Genomic DNA, 18859 nt, shown 5'->3' on the forward strand with positions numbered 1-18859 from the left:
TGGTGTTTCTCTACCAGTAGGGTGAGTCAACATGAGAGGAGGATGGTGTTTCTCTACCAGTAGGGTGAGTCAACATGACAGAGAGGAGGATGGTGTTTCTCTACCAGTAGGGTGAGTCAACATGACAGAGAGGAGGGTGGTGTTTCTCTACCAGTAGGGTGAGTCAACATGAGAGGAGGGTGGTGTTTCTCTACCAGTAGGGTGAGTCAACATGACAGAGAGGAGGGTGGTGTTTCTCTATCAGTAGGGTGAGTCAACATGACAGAGAGGAGGGTGGTATTTCTCTACCAGTAGGGTGAGTCAACATGAGAGGAGGGTGGTGTTTCTCTACCAGTAGGGTGACTCAACATGACAGAGAGGAGGGTGGTGTTTCTCTACCAGTAGGGTGAGTCAACATGAGAGGAGGATGGTGTTTCTCTACCAGTAGGGTGACTCAACATGACAGAGAGGAGGGTGGTGTTTCTCTACCAGTAGGGTGAGTCAACATGACAGAGAGGAGGGTGGTGTTGCTCTACCAGTAGGGTGAGTCAACATGAGAGGAGGGTGGTGTTTCTCTACCAGTAGGGTGAGTCAACATGACAGAGAGGAGGGTGGTGTTTCTCTACCAGTAGGGTGAGTCAACATGACATAGAGGAGGGTGGTGTTTCTCTACCAGTAGGGTGAGTCAACATGAGAGGAGGGTGGTGTTTCTCTACCAGTAGGGTGAGTCAACATGAGAGGAGGGTGGTGTTTCTCTACCAGTAGGGTGAGTCAACATGAGAGGAGGATGGTGTTTCTCTACCAGTAGGGTGAGTCAACATGACAGAGAGGAGGGTGGTGTTTCTCTACCAGTAGGGTGAGTCAACATGAGAGGAGGGTGGTGTTTCTCTACCAGTAGGGTGAGTCAACATGACAGAGAGGAGGGTGGTGTTTCTCTATCAGTAGGGTGAGTCAACATGACAGAGAGGAGGGTGGTGTTTCTCTACCAGTAGGGTGAGTCAACATGACAGAGAGGAGGGTGGTGTTTCTCTACCAGTAGGGTGAGTCAACATGACAGAGAGGAGGGTGGTGTTTCTCTACCAGTAGGGTGAGTCAACATGTTTTTCTACTTGCACAAACACTCACACTCACACACACACATGCGCGCACACAGAAATCAGAACCATGGACAACCACCTCATATAGTTGAGTCAGCTCCTGTTTTCTTTGCGACTTTGTTCTGAATCAATAGTTGTTTAATAGTCCTAAAATGTCAGAAACATCAACTTGCTTGACCCTGCTGCAGGTCACGTAACTGTTTTCTTAGATATAATATGCTTAGTGGACTTCACCAGACAGAGTTTGCTCTCCGGTTTTCTGATGAAACAAAACTATGGTTGAATTCATTCATCCACTCTGTCTTCTTATTGTCTCTGCCTTTCAAATCAAATCAAACTTTATTGTAACGGGTTATCTTCCGCTGAAGGAGAGGAGGACCAAAATGGTTAGTGTTCAACATGTTTAATAAAGACCATACACGAGAACACTACACAATACCAAAACAACACATGTGAAAACCAAAAACAGTCCTATCTGGTGCAATGACAGAAGACAACCACCCACAAAGTACCCACAGACTATGGCTGCCTAAATATGGTTCCCAATAAGAGACAACGATAGACAGCTGCCTCTAATTCAGAACCAATCTAGGCAACCATAGACCTACAAACTAGCTAGAAAGGAAACAGCCCCATAAACATACAAAACCCCCCTAGACCAGACAAAACACATAAATCCCCCATGTCACACCCTGACCTAACCAAGATAATAAGGAAAACAAAGATAACTAAGGCCAGGGCCGTGCCAGTTATTTGTCACATGCGCCGAATACAACCGTGATATGCTGACTGACCAGCCCTTAACCAACAATGCAGGTCAAGAAAGAGTTAAGAAAATATTTACCAAATAAACTAAAGTAAAAAAAAAAATAAGTTGTAAATGTTTAGCTTGTTTGAGTGAATAACTACACTGTTTATATTACACCATATTACCAGTTGCCTTGCCACGGTTAAATGCAGTGGTTCGCAATTTCAGTTTTGCGCGAATGCTACCATCTATCCACGGTTTTCTGGTTAAGGTAGGTTTTTTCTTCTTCTTCGAGATTGGTGTCCCTTCTACGGGACGGTTGAGCTAACGTAGGCTAATGCGATTAACTTGAGGTTGTAAGTAACAAGAACATTTCCCAGGATATAGACATATCAGATATTGGCAGAAATCTTAAATTCTTGTTAATCTAACCAACCACACTGTCAAATTTACAGTAGTTATTACATTACATGAAAGCTATTAATAAACTAATTAGGCACATTTGGGCAGTCTTGAGACAACATTTTGAACAGAAATGCAATGGTTCATTGGATCAGTCGAAAACTTTGCACATACACTGATGCCCTCTAGTGGCCAAAATCTAAATTGCAGCTAGGCTGGAATAATACATTACGGCCTTTCTCTTGCATTTTAAAAATGAACGGTTTGTTTTTTCTTTGTATTGTCTTTTACCAGATCTAATGTGTTTTATTCTCCTACATTAATTTCACATTTCCACAAACTTCAAAGTGTTTCCTTTCAAATGGTAGCAAGAATATGCATATCCTTGCTTCAGGACCTGAGCTACACGCAGTTATATTTGGGTATGTCATTAAAGGTGAAAAAAAAAAAAAAAAAAAAAAGGGCTAATCCTTAAGAGTTAATAGTCACAGTGGGTACTATATCTCCTATACACTTCTTTATAAACTCAGTCACCGTGTCCGTATGCGTCTAGATTATTTTCGCTCCCCGGAACATGTCCCAGTCCATGTGATCAAAACAATCCTGAAGCGTGGATTCCGATTGGTCAGACCAGCGTTGAATAGTACGAAGCACGGGCACTTCCTGTTTGAGTTTCTGTCTATAGGATGGGAGGAGCAAGATGAAATCGTGGTCAGATTTGCCAAAAGAAGGGCGGGCAAATCTATTCACAAGGCTACCTGCTACCTCAGGATATGTGGTTTCCAGTTTGCATAAAGTCCAGTAAAGTTATTTGATGGCCGTCGATGTTTCGGTTTGAGGTGGGATGTAAACGGCCGTGGCGATAATGGAGGAGAATTCTCTTGGGAGATAATATGGTCGGCATTTAATTGTGAAGTATTCTATGTCGGGTGAACAAAATGACTTGAGTTCCTGTATGTTCCTAGAATTACACCATGAGTCGTTAATCATGAAACATACCCCTCCACCCCTTCATCCCGGAGAGATTTTTATTCCTGTCTGAGCGATGTACTTAGAATCCTGCTGGCTTTACCGACTCCAACAGAGTATCCCGAGAGAGCAATGTTTCCATGAAACGAAGTATGTTTCCTGCAAAGACACGGCGGTTGGAACCAAAAATCTCAAATTTGGCCTCATCAGACCAAAGGACAGATTTTCACTGCTCTAATGTCCATTGCTCGTGTTTCTTGGCCCAAGCAAGTCTCTTCTTATTATTGGTGTCCTTTGGTCGTCGTTTCTTTGCAGCAATTCAACCATGAAGGTTTGATTTACGACATGATTCCATATGTGTTATTTCCTAGTTTTGATGTCTTCACTATTATTCTACAATGTAGACTATAGTAAAAAATAAAGAACAACCCTGGAATGAGTAGGTGTGTCCAAACATTTGACTGGTACTATAGGTTGATAAGAAGTCCCACCCAGTTGACTATTTCAAAATGGTAGACGTTCTCAATAGCACTGCCCATGTTAAAACAGGCTTTGTGGCCAAGTGCTCCCTCTATCCAACTCTATAGTTGCTTTAGCTCCCTCTATCCAACTCTATAGTTTCTTTAGCTCCCTCTATCCAACTCTATAGTTTCTTTAGCTCCCTCTATCCAACTCTATAGTTTCTTTAGCTCCCTCTATCCAACTCTATGGTTTCTTTAGCTCCCTCTATCCAACTCTATAGTTTCTTTAGCTCCCTCTATCCAACTCTATAGTTTCTTTAGCTCCCTCTATCCAACTCTATAGTTTCTTTAGCTCCCTCTATCCAACTCTATAGTTTCTTTAGCTCCCTCTATCCAACTCTATAGTTGCTTTCGTAAAGGACTTAAAGGGACTTCACATTATAATGTTTTCGCTGCTCTGTTATTCAGTTTATACACTGAGTGTACAAAACATTATGAACACCTGCTCTTTCCATGGACACAGACTGACCAGGTGAATCCAGATGAAAGCTATGATCCCTTATTGCCTTCACTTGTTACATCCACTTCTATCAGTGTAGATGAAGGGGAGGAGACGGGTTGAAGAATGATTGTTCAGCCTTGAGACAATTGAGACATGGATTGTGTATATGTGCCCTTTAGAGGGTAAATGTACAAGATAAAATATTTAATAGTTAATATTAATAAAATTCAATATAAGGAAGGTGTTCTTAATGTTTTGTACATTCAAATCAAATCAAATCAAATCAAATGTATTTATATAGCCCTTCGTACATCAGCTGATATCTCAAAGTGCTGTACAGAAACCCAGCCTAAAACCCCAAACAGCAAACAATGCAGGTGTAAAAGCACGGTGGCTAGGAAAAACTCCCTAGAAAGGCCAAAACCTAGGAAGAAACCTAGAGAGGAACCAGGCTATGTGGGGTGGCCAGTCCTCTTCTGGCTGTGCCGGGTAGAGATTATAACAGAACATGACCAAGATGTTCAAATGTTCATAAATGACCAGCATGGTCGAATAATAATAAGGCAGAACAGTTGAAACTGGAGCAGCAGCACAGTCAGGTGGACTGGGGACAGCAAGGAGTCATCATGTCAGGTAGTCCTGGGGCACGGTCCTAGGGCTCAGGTCCTCCGAGAGAGAGAAAGAAAGAGAGAATTAGAGAGAGCATATGTGGGGTGGCCAGTCCTCTTCTGGCTGTGCCGGGTGGAGATTATAACAGAACGTGGCCAAGATGTTCAAATGTTCATAAATGACCAGCATGGTTGAATAATAGTAAGGCAGAACAGTTGAAACTGGAGCAGCAGCATGGCCAGGTGGACTGGGGACAGCAAGGAGTCATCATGTCAGGTAGTCCTGGGACATGGTCCTAGGGCCCAGGCCAGTTGAAACTGGAGCAGCAGCATGGCCAGGTGGACTGGGGACAGCAAGGAGTCATCATGTCAGGTAGTCCTGGGGCATGGTCCTAGGGCTCAGGTCCTCCGAGAGAGAGAAAGAAAGAGAGAAGGAGAGAATTAGAGAACGCACACTTAGATTCACACAGGACACCGAATAGGACAGGAGAAGTACTCCAGATATAACAAACTGACCCTAGCCCCCCGACACATAAACTAATGCAGCATAAATACTGGAGGCTGAGACAGGAGGGGTCAGGAGACACTGTGGCCCCATCCGAGGACACCCCCGGACAGGGCCAAACAGGAAGGATAGGGACATTCAGTGTATATGAAACAACTAAATACATTAATGAATGTGTTGGAAAGAAAGATCTTAACAAATTATTTAATGTTGTTTAATGTAAAATGATAAATAAAATGCTAAATAGCATACATTCATATTATATATTGTGATGTTGTTTTAAAAGTCCCTGGAATGTGTGTCAGCAGGGTAGAAACAACAGGAAGTGTGTACCACTGCAGCCTTGCATGGAGGCTTGGGGGAGCAGAGAGAGAGCAGAGAGAGAGCAGAGAGGGAGCAGAGAGGGAGGAGAGAGGGAGCAGAGAGAGAGCAGAGAGGGAGCAGAGAAGGAGCAGAGAGAGAGCAGAGAGGGAGCAGAGAGGGAGCAGAGAGGGAGGAGAGAGGGAGCAGAGAGAGAGCAGAGAGGGAGCAGAGAGGGAGCAGAGAGAGAGGAGAGAGAGAGGAGAGAGGGAGCAGAGAGAGAGCAGAGAGGGAGCAGAGAGAGAGCAGCAGAGAGAGAGCAGAGAGGAGCAGAGAGGGAGCAGAGAGGGAGAGAGGGAGCAGAGAGGGAGCAGAGAGAGAGAGAGAGAGAGCAGAGAGGGAGCAGAGAGGGAGCAGAGAGGGAGCAGAGAGGGAGCAGAGAGAGAGCAGAGAGGGAGGAGAGAGGGAGCAGAGAGGGAGCAGAGAGAGAGCAGAGAGAGAGCAGAGAGGAGCAGAGAGGGAGGAGAGAGAGAAAGAGAGGGAGCAGAGAGAGAGCAGAGAGGGAGCAGAGAGAGAGCAGAGAGGAGCAGAGAGGGAGCAGAGAGGAGGAAAGAGGAGCAGAGAGGGAGCAGAGAGGGAGGAGAGAGGGAGCAGAGAGGGAGGAGAGAGGAGAAGAGAGAGAGCAGAGAGGGAGCAGAGAGGGAGCAGAGAGGGAGCAGAGAGGGAGCAGAGAGGAGAAGAGAGGAGCAGAGAGAGCAGAGAGGGAGCAGAGAGGAGGAGAGGAGAGCAGAGAGGGAGCAGAGAGAGCAGAGAGGAGCAGAGAGGGAGGAGAGAGGGAGCAGAGAGGGAGCAGAGAGGGGGAACAGAGAGGAGCAGAGAGAGAGCAGAGAGGGAGCAGAGAGGGAGCAGAGAGGAGGAGAGAGGGAGCAGAGAGGGAGCAGAGAGGGGGAACAGAGAGGGAGCAGAGAGAGAGCAGAGAGGGAACAGAGAGGGAGCAGAGAGGGAGCAGAGAGGGAACAGAGAGGGAGCAGAGAGGGAACAGAGAGGGAGCAGAGAGGGGGAACAGAGAGGGAGCAGAGAGAGAGCAGAGAGGGAACAGAGAGGGAGCAGAGAGGGAGCAGAGAGGGAGCAGAGAAGGAGCAGAGGGGGAACAGAGAGGGAATAGAGAGGGATGAGAGGGAACAGAGAGGGAGAAGAGAGGGAGCAGAGAGAGAGCAGAGAGGGAGCAGAGAGGGAGGAGAGAGGGAGCAGAGAGGGAGCAGAGAGGGGGAACAGAGAGGGAGCAGAGAGAGAGCAGAGAGGGAGCAGAGAGGGAGCAGAGAGGGAGGAGAGAGGGAGCAGAGAGGGAGCAGAGAGGGGGAACAGAGAGGGAGCAGAGAGAGAGCAGAGAGGGAACAGAGAGGGAGCAGAGAGGGAGCAGAGAGGGAACAGAGAGGGAGCAGAGAGGGAACAGAGAGGGACCAGAGAGGGGGAACAGAGAGGGAGCAGAGAGAGAGCAGAGAGGGAACAGAGAGGGAGCAGAGAGGGAGCAGAGAGGGAGCAGAGAAGGAGCAGAGGGGGAACAGAGAGGGAATAGAGAGGGATGAGAGGGAACAGAGAGGGAGAAGAGAGGGAGCAGAGAGAGAGCAGAGAGGGAGCAGAGAGGGAGCAGAGAGGGAGGAGAGAGGGAGCAGAGAGGGAGCAGAGAGAGAGCAGAGAGAGAGCAGAGAGGGAGCAGAGAGGGAGGAGAGAGGAGCAGAGGAGAGCAGAGAGGAGCAGAGAGAGAGCAGAGAGGAGGAGAGAGGGAGCAGAGAGGGAGCAGAGAGAGAGCAGAGAGGGAGCAGAGAGGTGGAACAGAGAGGGAGGAGAGAGGGAACAGAGAGGGAGAAGAGAGGGAGCAGAGAGGGAGCAGAGAGGTGGAACAGAGAGGGAGAAGAGAGGGAGCAGAGAGGGAGCAGAGAGGGAACAGAGAAGGAGCAGAGAGGGAGCAGAGAGAGAGGAGAGAGGGAGCAGAGAGAGAGCAGAGAGGGAGCAGAGAGGGAGCAGAGAGAGAGAGCAGAGAGGGAGCAGAGAGGGAGCAGAGAGGGAGGAGAGAGGGAGCAGAGAGGGAGCAGAGAGAGAGCAGAGAGAGAGCAGAGAGGGAGCAGAGAGGGAGGAGAGAGGGAGCAGAGAGGGAGCAGAGAGGGAGCAGAGAGAGAGCAGAGAGGGAGGAGAGAGGGAGCAGAGAGGGAGCAGAGAGAGAGCAGAGAGACAGCAGAGGGGAGCAGAGAGGGAGGAGAGAGGAGAAGAGAGAGAGCAGAGAGAGAGCAGAGAGGGAGCAGAGAGGGAGCAGAGAGAGAGCAGAGAGGACAGAGAGGGAGCAGAGAGGGAGGAGAGAGGGAGCAGAGAGGGAGAGAGAGAGGGAGAAGAGAGGGAGCAGAGAGGGAGCAGAGAGGAGCAGAGAGAGAGCAGAGAGGGAGCAGAGAGGGAGGAGAGAGAGCAGAGAGGGAGCAGAGAGGGAGCAGAGAGGAGAGGAGAGGGGAGCAGAGAGGGAGCAGAGAGGGAGCAGAGAGGGAGGAGAGAGGGAGCAGAGAGGAGCAGAGAGGGGGAACAGAGAGGAGCAGAGAGAGAGGAGCAGAGAGGGAGCAAAGAGGGAGCAGAGAGGGAGGAGAGGAGAGAGAGGGAGCAGAGAGGGGAAAGCAGAGAGGAGAGAGAGAGAGGGGAACAGAGAGGAGCAGAGAGGGAGAGAGGGAACAGAGAGAGAGAGAGGGAACAGAGAGGAGCAGAGAGGGGGAACAGAGAGGGAACAGAGAGAGAGCAGAGAGGGAACAGAGAGGGAGCAGAGAGGGAGCAGTGAGGGAGCAGAGAAGGAGCAGAGGGGGAACAGAGAGGGAATAGAGAGGGATGAGAGGGAACAGAGAGGGAGAAGAGAGGGAGCAGAGAGGGAGCAGAGAGGGAGCAGAGGGGGAACAGAGAGGGAATAGAGAGGGATGAGAGGGAACAGAGAGGGAGCAGAGAGGGAGCAGAGAGGTGGAACAGAGAGGGAGGAGAGAGGGAACAGAGAGGGAGAAGAGAGGGAGCAGAGAGGGAGCAGAGAGGTGGAACAGAGAGGGAGAAGAGAGGGAGCAGAGAGGGAACAGAGAAGTAGCAGAGAGGGGGAACAGAGAGGGAGCAGAGAGAGAGCAGAGGGGGAACCGAGAGGGAGCAGAGAGGGAGCAGAGAGGGAGCAGAGAGGGAACAGAGAGGGATGAGAGGGAACAGAGAGGGAACAGAGAGGGAACAGAGAGGGAGCAGAGAGAGAGAGCAGAGAGGGAGCAGAGAGAGAGCAGAGAGGGAGCAGAGAGAGAGCAGAGAGGGAGCAGAGAGAGAGCAGAGAGGGAACAGAGAGGGAGCAGAGAGGGAGCAGAGAGGGAGCAGAGAGGTGGAACAGAGAGGGAGGAGAGAGGGAACAGAGAGAGGAGAAGAGAGGCAGAGAGGGAGAGAGAGGTGGAACAGAGAGGGAGAAGAGAGGGCAGAGAGGGAGCAGAGAGGAAACAGAGAAGGAGCAGAGAGGGGGAACAGAGAGGGAGCAGAGAGAGAGCAGAGGGGAACCGAGAGGGAGCAGAGAGGGGAGCAGAGAGGGAGCAGAGAGGGAACAGAGAGGGATGAGAGGGAACAGAGAGGGAACAGAGAGGGAGCAGAGAGGGAACAGAGAGGGAGCAGAGAGAGAGAGCAGAGAGGGAGCAGAGAGAGAGCAGAGAGGGAGCAGAGAGAGAGCAGAAAGGGAGCAGAGAGAGAGCAGAGAGGGAGCAGAGAGAGAGCAGAGAGGGAAGAGAGAGAGGGAGCAGAGAGGGAGCAGAGAGGAGCAGAGAGAGAGCAGAGAGGGAACAGAGAGGGGGAACAGAGAGGGAGCAGAGAGGAGCCGAGAGGGGAGCAGAGGGGGAACAGAGTGGGAGCAGAGAGGGGGAACAGAGAGGGAGCAGAGAGAGAGCAGAGGAGAACAGAGAGGGAGCAGAGAGGGAGCAGAGAGGGAGCAGAGAGGGAACAGAGAGGGATGAGAGGGAACAGAGAGGGAACAGAGAGGGCAGAGAGGGAGCAGAGAGGGAGCAGAGAGGGAACAGAGAGGGAGGAGAAAGGAACAGAGAGGGGGAACAGAGAGGGAGCAGAGAGAGCAGAGAGGGAGCAGAGAGGGAGCAGAGAGAGAACAGAGAGGGAACAGAGAGGAGCAGAGAGAGAGCAGAGAGAGGAGCAGAGAGAGAGCAGAGAGAGGGCAGAGAGAGGGAACAGAGGGGGAGGAGAGGGAACAGAGAGGGAGCAGAGAGGGGGAACAGAGAGGGAGCAGAGAGAGAGCAGAGAGGGAGCAAAGAGGGAGCAGAGAGAGGAGGAGAGAGGGAGCAGAGAGGAGCAGAGAGGGGGAACAGAGAGGGAGCAGAGAGAGAGCAGAGAGGGAGCAAAGAGGGAGCAGAGAGGGAGGAGAGAGGGAGCAGAGAGGGAGCAGAGAGGGGAACAGAGAGGGAGCAGAGAGAGAGCAGAGAGGGAACAGAGAGGAGCAGAGAGGAGCAGAGAGGGGAACAGAGAGGGAGCAGAGAGGGAACAGAGAGGGAGCAGAGAGGGGGAACAGAGAGGGAGCAGAGAGCAGAGAGGGAACAGAGAGGGAGCAGAGAGGAGCAGAGAGGGAGCAGAGAAGGAGCAGAGGGGGAACAGAGAGGAATAGAGAGGGATGAGAGGGAACAGAGAGGAGAGAGAGGGAGCAGAGAGGGAGCAGAGAGGAGCAGAGGGGGAACAGAGAGGGAATAGAGAGGGATGAGAGGAAACAGAGAGGGAGCAGAGAGGGAGCAGAGAGGTGGAACAGAGAGGAGGAGAGAGGGAACAGAGAGGAGAAGAGAGGAGCAGAGAGGAGCAGAGAGGTGGAACAGAGAGGAGAAGAGAGGAGCAGAGAGGGAACAGAGAAGTAGCAGAGAGGGGGAACAGAGAGGAGCAGAGAGAGCAGAGGGGAACCGAGAGGGAGCAGAGAGGGAGCAGAGAGGGAGCAGAGAGGGAACAGAGAGGGATGAGAGGAACAGAGAGGAACAGAGAGGGGAACAGAGAGGGAGCAGAGAGAGAGAGCAGAGAGGAGCAGAGAGAGAGCAGAGAGGAGCAGAGAGAGACAGAGAGGAGCAGAGAGAGAGCAGAGAGGGAACAGAGAGGGAGCAGAGAGGGAGCAGAGAGGGAGCAGAGAGGTGGAACAGAGAGGGAGGAGAGAGGGAACAGAGAGGGAGAAGAGAGGGAGCAGAGAGGGAGCAGAGAGGTGGAACAGAGAGGGAGAAGAGAGGGAGCAGAGAGGGAGCAGAGAGGGAACAGAGAAGGAGCAGAGAGGGGGAACAGAGAGGGAGCAGAGAGAGAGCAGAGGGGGAACCGAGAGGGAGCAGAGAGGGAGCAGAGAGGGAGCAGAGAGGGAACAGAGAGGGATGAGAGGGAACAGAGAGGGAACAGAGAGGGAGCAGAGAGGGAACAGAGAGGGAGCAGAGAGAGAGAGCAGAGAGGGAGCAGAGAGAGAGCAGAGAGGGAGCAGAGAGAGAGCAGAAAGGGAGCAGAGAGAGAGCAGAGAGGGAGCAGAGAGAGAGCAGAGAGGGAACAGAGAGGGAGCAGAGAGGGAGCAGAGAGGGAGCAGAGAGAGAGCAGAGAGGGAACAGAGAGGGGGGAACAGAGAGGGAGCAGAGAGGGAGCCGAGAGGGAGCAGAGAGGGGGAACAGAGTGGGAGCAGAGAGGGGGAACAGAGAGGGAGCAGAGAGAGAGCAGAGGGAGAACAGAGAGGAGCAGAGGGAGCAGAGAGGGAGCAGAGAGGGAACAGAGGGGATGAGAGGGAACAGAGAGGAACAGAGAGGGAGCAGAGAGGGAGCAGAGAGGGAGCAGAGAGGTGGAACAGAGAGGGAGGAGAAAGGGAACAGAGAGGGGAACAGAGAGAGAGCAGAGGGAACAGAGAGGGAGCAGAGAGGAGCAGAGAGAGAGAGAGAGGGAACAGAGAGGGAGCAGAGAGGGAACAGAGAGGGGTAACAGAGAGGAGCAGAGAGGAACAGAGAGGGGGAACAGAGGGGAGGAGAGAGGGAGCAGAGAGGAGCAGAGAGAGCAGAGAGGGGAACAGAGAGGGAGCAGAGAGAACAGAGAGGGAGCAGAGAGGGAGCAGAGAGGAGCAGAGAGAGAGCAGAGAGGAACAGAGAGGAGCAGAGAGAGAGCAGAGAGAGGGCAGAGCAGAGAGAACAGAGGGTGAGAGGGTGAGAGAGGAGGAGAGGGAGCAGAGAGGAGCAGAGAGGGGGAACAGAGAGGGAACAGAGAGGGAGCAGAGAGGGAGCAGAGAGGGAGCAGAGAGAGAACAGAGAGGGAACAGAGAGGGAGCAGAGAGAGAGCAGAGAGGGAGCAGAGAGAGAGCAGAGAGAGGGCAGAGAGAGGGAACAGAGGGGGAGGAGAGAGGGAACAGAGAGGGAGCAGAGAGGGAACAGAGAAGGGAGCAAAGAGGGAACAGAGAGGGAGAAGAGAGGGAGGAGAGAGGGAGCAGAGAGAGAGCAGAGAGGGAGGAGAGAGGGAACAGAGAGGGAGCAGAGAGGGAGCAGAGAGGGAACAGAGAGGGAGCAGAGAGGGAGCAGAGAGGGAACAGAGAAGGAGCAGAGAGGGAACAGAGAGGGAGAAGAGAGGGAGAAGAGAGGGAGCAGAGAGAGAGCAGAGAGTGAGCAGAGAGGGAACAGAGAGCGAGCAGAGAGGGAACAGAGAGGGGGAACAGAGAGGGAGGAGAGAGGGAACAGAGAGGGGGAACAGAGAGGGAGGAGAGAGGGAACAGAGAGGGAGCAGAAAGGGAGCAGAGAGGGAGCAGAGAGAGAGCAGAGAGAGCAGAGAGAGAGCAGAGAGGGAGCAGAGAGGGAGCAGAAAGAAGCAGAGAGGGAACAGAGAGGGAACAGAGAGGGGGAACAGAGAGGGAGGAGAGAGGGAACAGAGAGGGGGAACAGAGAGGGAGGAGAGAGGGAACAGAGAGGGGGAGCAGAGAGGGAGGAGAGAGGGAACAGAGAGGGAGCAGAAAGGGAGCAGAGAGGGAGCAGAGAGAGAGCAGAGAGAGCAGAGAGAGAGCAGAGAGGGAGCAGAGAGGGAGCAGAAAGAAGCAGAGAGGGAACAGAGAGGGAACAGAGAGGGGGAACAGAGAGGGAGGAGAGAGGGAACAGAGAGGGGGAACAGAGAGGGAGGAGAGAGGGAACAGAGAGGGGGAGCAGAGAGGGAACAGAGAGGGAACAGAGAGGGAGAAGAGAGGGAGCAGAGAGGGAGCAGAAAGAGAGCAGAGAGGGAGCAGAGAGGGAGCAGAGAGGGAACAGAGAGGGAACAGAGAGGGAGAACAGAGAGGGAATATAGAGGGAGAAGAAAGGGAATAGAGAGGGAGCAGAGAGGGAGCAGAGAGGGAATAGAGAGGGAGCAGAGAGGGAGCAGAGAGGGAACAGAGAGGGAGCAGAGAGGGAGAAGAGAGGGAACAGAGAGGGAGAAGAGATGGAGAAGAGAGGGAATAGAGAGGGAGAAGAGAGGGAGAAGAGAGGGAATAGAGAGGGAGCAGAGAGGGAGCAGAGAGGGAATAGAGAGGGAGCAGAGAGGGAACAGAGAGGGAGCAGAGAGGGAGAAGAGAGGGAGCAGAGAGGGAGGAGAGAGGGAGGAGAGAGGGAACAGAGAGAGAGCAGAGAGAGAGCAGAGAGGGAGCAGAGAGGGAACAGAGAGAGAGAGAGGGAGCAGAGAGGAGAGGGAGAGAGGGAGCAGAGAGAGAGAGAGAGGAGGGAGAGGGAGAGAGAGGGAACAGAGAGGGGGAGCAGAGAGGGAACAGAGAGGGAACAGAGAGGGAGAAGAGAGAGAGCAGAGAGAGCAGAGAGGGAGGAGAGAGGGAGCAGAGAGGGAGCAGAGAGGGAGAAGAGAGGGAGCAGAGAGGGAGCAGAGAGGGAGCAGAGAGGGAGCAGAGAGAGAGCAGAGAGAGCAGAGAGGGAACAGAGAGGGAGCAGAGAGGGAGCAGAGAGGGAGCAGAGAGGGAGCAGAGGGGGAACAGAGAGGGAATAGAGAGGGATGAGAGGGAACAGAGAGAGAGCAGAGAGGGAGCAGAGAGGGAGCAGAGAGGTGGAACAGAGAGGGAGGAGAGAGGGAACAGAGAGGGAGAAGAGAGGGAGAAGAGAGGGAGCAGAGAGGGAGCAGAGAGGGGAACAGAGAGGGAGCAGAGAGGGGGAACAGAGAGGGAGCAGAGAGAGAGCAGAGGGGGAACCGAGAGGGAGCAGAGAGGGAGCAGAGAGGGAGCAGAGAGGGAACAGAGAGGGATGAGAGGGAACAGAGAGGGAACAGAGAGGGAGCAGAGAGGGAACAGAGAGGGAGCAGAGAGAGAGCAGAGAGGGAGCAGAGAGAGAGCAGAGAGGGAGCAGAGAGGGAGCAGAGAGAGAGCAGAGGGGGAACAGAGAGGGAGCAGAGAGGGAGCAGAGAGGGAGCAGAGAGAGAGCAGAGGGGGAACAGAGAGGGAGCAGAGAGAGAGCAGAGAGGGAGCAGAGAGAGAGCAGAGAGGTAACAGAGAGGGAGCAGAGAGGGAGCAGAGAGGGAGCAGAGAGAGAGCAGAGGGGGAACAGAGAGGGAGCAGAGAGGGAGCAGAGAGGGAACAGAGAGGGATCAGAGAGAGAGCAGAGAGGGAACAGAGAGGGGGAACAGAGAGGGTGCAGACAGGGAGCAGAGAGGGAGCAGAGAGGGGGAACAGAGTGGGAGCAGAGAGGGGGAACAGAGAGGGAGCAGAGAGAGAGCAGAGGGGAACAGAGAGGGAGCAGAGAGGGAGCAGAGAGGGAGCAGAGAGGGAACAGAGAGGGATGAGAGGGAACAGAGAGGGAACAGAGAGGGAGCAGAGAGGGAGCAGAGAGGGAGCAGAGAGGTGGAACAGAGAGGGAGGAGAGAGGGAACAGAGAGGGGGAACAGAGAGGGAGCAGAGAGGGAACAGAGAGGGAGCAGAGAGGGAGCAGAGAGAGAGCAGAGAGGGAACAGAGAGGGAGCAGAGAGGGAACAGAGAGGGAACAGAGAAGGGGAACAGAGAGGGAGCAGAGAGGGAACAGAGAGGGGGAACAGAGGGGGAGGAGAGAGGGAGCAGAGAGGGAGCAGAGAGGGGGAACAGAGGGGGAGAGAGGAACAGAGAGGGAGCAGAGAGGGAGCAGAGAGGGAGCAGAGAGAGAGCAGAGAGGGAGCAGAGAGAGAGCAGAGAGGGAGCAGAGACAGAGCAGAGAGAGGGAACAGAGGGGAGGAGAGAGGGAACAGAGAGGGAGCAGAGAGGGAACAGAGAGAGGAGAAGAGAGGGAGAAGAGAGAGAGCAGAGAGGGAGCAGAGAGGAGCAGAGAGGGAGCAGAGAGGAGCAGAGAGAGAGCAGAGGGAGCAGAGAGTGAGCAGAGAGGGAGAAGAGAGGGACAGAGAGAAAGCAGAGAGGGAGCAGAGAGGGAGCAGAGAGGAGAAGAGAGGAGCAGAGAGAGACAGAGAGGGAGCAGAGAGGGAGCAGAGAGGGAGCAGAGAGGGAGCAGAGAGGGGTAGAGAGGGGAAACAGAGAGGAACAGAGAGGGGGTAGAGAGGGAACAGAGAGGGAACAGAGAGGGGGAACAGAGGGGGAGGAGAGAGGGAGCAGAGAGGGAGCAGAGAGGGGGAACAGAGGGGGAGGAGAGAGGGAACAGAGAGGGAGCAGAGAGGGAGCAGAGAGGGAGCAGAGAGAGAGCAGAGAGGGAGCAGAGAGAGAGCAGAGAGGGAGCAGAGACAGAGCAGAGAGATGGAACAGAGGGGGAGGAGAGAGGGAACAGATAGGGAGCAGAGAGGGAACAGAGAGGGAGAAGAGAGGGAGAAGAGAGAGAGCAGAGAGGGAGCAGAGAGGGAGCAGAGAGGGAGCAGAGAGGGAGCAGAGAGAGAGCAGAGAGGGAGCAGAGAGTGAGCAGAGAGGGAGAAGAGAGGGAGCAGAGAGAGAGCAGAGAGGGAGCAGAGAGGGAGCAGAGAGGGAGAAGAGAGGGAGCAGAGAGAGAGCAGAGAGGGAGCAGAGAGGAGCAGAGAGGGAGCAGAGAGGGAACAGAGAGGGAGCAGAGGGGGTAGAGAGGGGGAACAGAGAGGGAACAGAGAGGGGGTAGAGAGGGAACAGAGAGGGAACAGAGAGGGGAACAGAGGGGAGGGAGAGAGGGAGCAGAGAGGGAGCAGAGAGGGGGAACAGAGAGGGAGCAGAGAGGGAGCAGAGAGGGAGCAGAGAGAGAGCAGAGAGGGAACAGAGAGGGAGCAGAGAGAGAGCAGAGAGGGAGCAGAGAGAGAGCAGAGAGAGGGCAGAGAGAGGGAACAGAGGGGGAGGAGAGAGGGAGCAGAGAGGGAGCAGAGAGGGAGCAGAGAGGGGGATCAGAGAGGGAGCAGAGAGGGAACAGAGAGGGAGCAGAGAGGGAGCAGAGAGGGAGCAGAGAGGGAACAGAGAGGGAGTAGAGAGGGAACAGAGAGGGAGCAGAGAGGGAACAGAGAGGGAGCAGAGAGGGAGCAGAAAGGGAGCAGAGAGGTAGCAGAGAGGGAACAGAGAGGGAGTAGAGAGGGAACAGAGAGGGAGCAGAGAGGGAACAGAGAGGGGGAACAGAGAGGGAGGAGAGAGGGAACAGAGAGGGGGAACAGAGAGGGAGGAGAGAGGGAACAGAGAGGGAGCAGAAAGGGAGCAGAGAGGGAGCAGAGAGAGAGCAGAGAGAGCAGAGAGAGAGCAAAGAGGGAACAGAGAGGGAGCAGAGAGGGAGCAGAGAGGGAACAGAGAGGGAACAGAGAGGGAACAGAGAGGGAGAAGAGAGGGAGAAGAGAGGGAATAGAGAGGGAGCAGAGAGGGAGCAGAGAGGGAATAGAGAGGGAGCAGAGAGGGAGCAGAGAGGGAGCAGAGAGGGAACAGAGAGGGAGCAGAGAGGGAGAAGAGAGGGAACAGAGAGGGAGTAGAGAGGGAGAAGAGAGGGAATAGAGAGGGATAAGAGAGGCAATAGAGAGGGAGCAGAGAGGGAGCAGAGAGGGAATAGAGAGGGAGCAGAGAGGGAACAGAGAGGGAGCAGAGAGGGAGAAGAGAGGGAGCAGAGAGGGAGCAAAGAGGGAGGAGAGAGGGAGCAGAGAGGGGGAGCAGAGAGGGGGAGCAGAGAGGGAACAGAGAGGGAGAAGAGAGGGAGAAGAGAGGGAGAGGAGAGGAGCAGAGAGAGAGAGCAGAGAGGGAACAGAGAGGGAGAAGAGAGGGAGAAGAGAGGGAGCAGAGAGGGAGCAGAGAGGGAGAAGAGAGGGAACAGAGAGGGAACAGAGAGGGGGAGCAGAGAGGGAGCAGAGAGGGAACAGAGAGGGAACAGAGAAGGAGCAGAGAGGGAACAGAGACGGGGTAGAGAGGAACAGAAAGGGGTAGAGAGGTAACAGAGAGGGAGCAGAGAGGGGATAAAGAGGGGGTAGAGAGGGGGTAGAGTGGGAACAGAGAGGGAGCAGAGAGGGGGTAAAGAGGGGGTAGAGAGGGAACATAGAGGGGGTAGAGAGGGGTAGAGTGGGAACAGAGAGGGGGTAGAGAGGGAACAGAGAGGGAACAGAGAGGGGGTAGAGAGGGAACATAGAGGGAACAGAGAGGGGGTAAAGAGGGGGTAGAGAGGGAACATAGAGGGGGTAGAGAGGGCACAGAGAGGGAACAGAGAGGGACTAGAGAGAGGTACTGTTGGAACTGACCTTATTACTTCCTCGTATTGCTCTGTTCTGGTTAACTGTGCCTTTCATACAGAACACTGGTGCAGATCTAGAGGCATTTGATTGGTTTCTCCTCTGATACACTAAGCTAGGTGAAATGAGAGAGAAAGGGGGAGAGAGAAAGGGGGAAAGAGAAAGGGACAGCGAGAAAGGGAGAGAGAGAAAGTGAGAGAGAGAAAGGGCGTTAGAAAAGGGGAGAGAGAAAGGGAGAGAGAGCAGGGGAGATAGAGAGAGGTGGAGAGAGAAAGGGAGAGAGAGTGGGGTAGAGAGAAAGGGAGAGAGAGAAAGGGGGAGAGAGAAAGGGAGAGAGAGAAAGGGGGAGAGAGAAAAGGGAGAGAGAAAGGGAGAGAGATAAAGGGGAGAGAAAGGAGAGAGAGAAAGTGAGAGAGAAGGGAGTTAGAAAGGGAGAGAGAGGAGAGAGAAAGGAGAGAGAGCAGGGGAGATAGAGAGAGGGGGAGAGAGAAAGGGAGAGAGTGGGGTAGAGAGAAAGGGAGAGAGAGAAAGGGGGAGAGAGAAAGGGGGAGAGAGAAAAGGGGAGAGAGAAAGGGAGAGAGATAAAGGGGGAGAGAAATTGAGAGAGAGAGAGAGAGAGGGGAGAGAAAGGGAGAGAGAGAAAGGGGGAAGGAGAAAGGGAGAGAGAAAGGGGGAGAGTGAGGGGAGGGAGAAAGGGAGAGAGAGAAAAGGGGAGAGAGAAAAGGGGAGAGGGGGAGAAAGGAAGAGAGAGGAGGGAGAAAGGAGAGAGAGAAAGGGGTAGAGCGAAAGGAGAGAGAGAAAGGGGAAGGAGAAAGGGAGAGAGAAAAGGGGGAGAGAGAGGGGGGAGGGAGAAAGGGAGAGAGAGAAAGGGGAGAGAGAAAAGGGGAGAGGGGGGAGAAAGGAAGAGAGAGAGGGAGAAAGGAGAGAGAGAAAAGGGGTAGAGAGAAAGGGAGAGAGAGAGGGAGAGAGAGAGGGAGAGAGAAAGGGAGAGAGAGAGTGGGAGGGAGAAAGGGGGAAAGAGAGAAAGGGGGAGAGAGAAAGGGGGAGAGAGAGGTAGAGAGTGGGGGAGCTGACAGGCGTTATTCCCAACACTAAAGGGCATGACTCTGGCCTGCAGGCCTAGTGCACTACGCACCCTCCCTCTAGTACAGGACAGAGTGCTGATGTCGGCAGCATGGGAAGGTGGGAGGGACAGCCCAGCTCCTCCTCACCCCCAGGCCTCAGGACAGACAGGCGGAAGGGACTATCCATCCAATCTTGTTGAGTCAGGGAATATCAGAAGTTTCTAGTGCAACGTGTACTGGGATTAAATAAATTTAGCCTGCAGGTCAGAGTAATGCCCTTTATTGTTGGGAATCATACCTGTCAGTCCCCCCCCCCCCCTCTCTCTCTCTCCTCTCTCTCTCTCTCTCTCTCTATTCCTCTTTCTCTCTCTCTCTCTCTCTCTCTCTCTCTCTCTATTCCTCTTTCTCTCTCTCCTCTCTCTCTCTCTCTCTCTCTCTCTATTCCTCTTTCTCTCTCTCTCTCTCTCTCTCTCTCTCTTTTACCTATCCAGTAATATCGTATTTCTGTTGCTCAGACATAAACATTTTCAAAAATATTTCCAAGGAACTGAATATCTGCTAGGATTACCTACAAACAGGTGTTTTTCAGCCAGGACAGC

The 18859-nt window shown here is 53.5% G+C and overlaps 1 long non-coding RNA gene across 1 annotated transcript in view; it reads right to left on the minus strand.

Annotated features, from left to right (window-relative positions):
- Positions 1 to 1463: 1463 nt before the first annotated feature.
- Positions 1464 to 18859, minus strand: part of LOC135560269 (uncharacterized) — a 24852-nt gene continuing 7456 nt past the window's right edge. The window contains exon 2 of the long non-coding RNA XR_010458868.1: positions 1464 to 5172. This is a non-coding gene — a long non-coding RNA (uncharacterized LOC135560269). The remainder of the gene's footprint in view (positions 5173 to 18859) is intronic.

The sequence above is a fragment of the Oncorhynchus nerka genome, linkage group LG15 (assembly GCF_034236695.1).
Source record: "Oncorhynchus nerka isolate Pitt River linkage group LG15, Oner_Uvic_2.0, whole genome shotgun sequence".
NCBI lineage: Eukaryota > Metazoa > Chordata > Actinopteri > Salmoniformes > Salmonidae > Oncorhynchus > Oncorhynchus nerka.